A 2,436-nucleotide genomic window follows, 5' to 3' on the forward strand; every position below is an offset into this window, starting at 1 on the left:
ACCTGCCGTCAGCTCCCTGCTCCTGCTGCCTCTCTGTGTTTCTCTAACGGCCTAAACTCTCCGATTCCTCTGAAATTCCGCATCTCCAGACAGCCAGACTCGATCGCTCCTCACCCTGACACTGGAAGGTTTACGGCAGAAAAGTTTTCACTCGAATTGACGGCTCCGTTGTCGAGTTAAACGCATTTTGCTGCTGCACTAATCGCGCTTTCTGAGCTGAAAGGTGACATTGTCGCTACTTTTAGACTGAAATCTTGAAACTAACAAATATATTGCCTTGAAATCTACCTTTGGGGTTTAGAAGGGGAGCAGGGCGATAACTTGAATTCAAAATATTTTTGAGTGACATAAGATAAACTTGGAAATATCATAAATGTAAGTGTGGAAGAATTTCTCCTCCTTTCAGCTTTTGCTGCGTTGTCCAGGGAGTTACTTACAGTTTTTTTTCTCCTCAGTAACTGTTACACTCTCATCAGCTCTACTGTTTACACCCTCAAAGATGGCCAGTCAGTTTGCCAAGCTTAAAAGACAGAACAGTGTGCACTGGAACAGGCCCTTCATGTCCATGCTGACTTTAGCAGATCCTGAATACTGTTTTGTCAAATGCTTCACAATTGAAGCTTTCATTTTGATTTTCCCTGCAGGCTGACTGGCCTATAGTTCCCAATTTTATACCTACCTCCCTTCTCCATTGGATTGCTTACACTATTTAGCACAATCTGTGTAAGTTATTGCAGAGCCTAGAGAACATGACGACCACTGCATCCACTATTGCTCAGCCCACTACATTAAATAGTCTGGGACGCAGATGATCAAGGTCTGGTGTTTCACAACCTTCAATCCAATCCATTATCCCAACATCATTTCCCAAATAATACTGATCTGGTTCAGTTTTTTTTCTTCTCACTAAACTCCCCAACATTTCTACCGTGTTAGTTGTGATAATATTTGTGAACAGAGAACAACAATATGTCTGTGATTTTTGAGATTAGATTAGTTACAGTGTGGAAACAGGCCCTTCGGCCCAATAAGTCCACACCGACCCTCCGACAAGGAGCAACTCACCCAGACCCATTCCCCTACATTTACCCTTTCACCAAACACTACGGGCAATTTAGCATGGCCAATTCACCTAACGTGCACATTTTTGGAATGTGGGAGGAAACTCCACACAGACTCCTGAGGCAGGAATTGAACTCGCGTCTCTGGCGCTGTGAAGCAGCAGTGCCACCGTGCCGCCAATGTTTTAATTCCCCATTTTGAACTCCCCTCTTTAATGTTGTAAGTGACATGTGGTCCTCTTTACCAACCTATTTAAGTTCACTTCCCTCTTTACACATGTATTGGTGTTTTAGCAGTTTTTTTTAATGGCTTCTGCAATATTACTCTTTTCTTCATTTGTTCTTTGTTAGTTAAATCCCTTTTCGCTGTCATTTGCTGAATTTTGATCTGTTTGAAGCCTTCCTGTCTCGCTATATTTCTTCCCAAATTGTAGGCCTTTTCTTTGGACCAAAAACTATCTTGAATAGCCGTTTCAAGTTTCGCAACGTCCTTTTTATAGGAGAGAGACCAGAATTGCACATAATATTCCAAAAGTGGCATAACCAATATTCTATACCCACAACATGTTCTCTTAAGTCACATACTCAAAGTTCTGACCAGTAAAGGAAAAGATATCAAATGCCTTCTTGATATCCTGACTATAACTCCATGTTCAAGGAACAATGAACCTGCATTCCAAAGTCTCTTTATTCAGCAACACGCCACAGGACTTAATACTGATTTGCCTTTCCAAATTGCAGCACCTCATTTTGATTTAAATTGAACTCAGTTTGCCACTGCTGAGTCCAGTGGCCCATCTGATTGAGATCCTGTTATATTCTGAGGTAGCCTTCTTTGCAGTCCACTACACCTCCAATTTTTGTGTAATGTGCAAACTTACTAACTAACTTACCTGCAACCTCACAACCAAATCATTCATAATAACGTGGAAGTGCTGGTGTTGGACTGGGGTGTGCAAAGTTAAAAATGACACAACACCAGGTTATACTCCAATAGGTTTATTTGGGAGTACAAGCATTCAGAGCATAGACACCTGACGGAGGAGCAGCACTCCAAAAGTTTGTACTTCCAAATAAAACTATTGGACTATAACCTGGTGTTGTGTCATTTTTAAACTAAAATCATTTATATAAATGATAAGTAGCAGTAGACCCAACAGTGATCCTTGTAGCATATCACTTGTCACAGGCTTCCAGTCTGAAAAGCATCCCGCCACCACCAATCTCTGTCTTCTACTTTCGAAAAAGTTCTGTTTCCAATTGGCGAGTTCTCCCCGAATTCCATATGATCTAATCTTGCTAACCAATTTCCCATGTGGGACACAATCAAACCCCTTACCGAAGGCCATATAGATGACATCCACTCCTTTGGCCT

The sequence above is a fragment of the Chiloscyllium plagiosum genome, chromosome 50, assembly GCF_004010195.1.
Source record: "Chiloscyllium plagiosum isolate BGI_BamShark_2017 chromosome 50, ASM401019v2, whole genome shotgun sequence".
In the NCBI taxonomy this organism is placed as follows: domain Eukaryota; kingdom Metazoa; phylum Chordata; class Chondrichthyes; order Orectolobiformes; family Hemiscylliidae; genus Chiloscyllium; species Chiloscyllium plagiosum.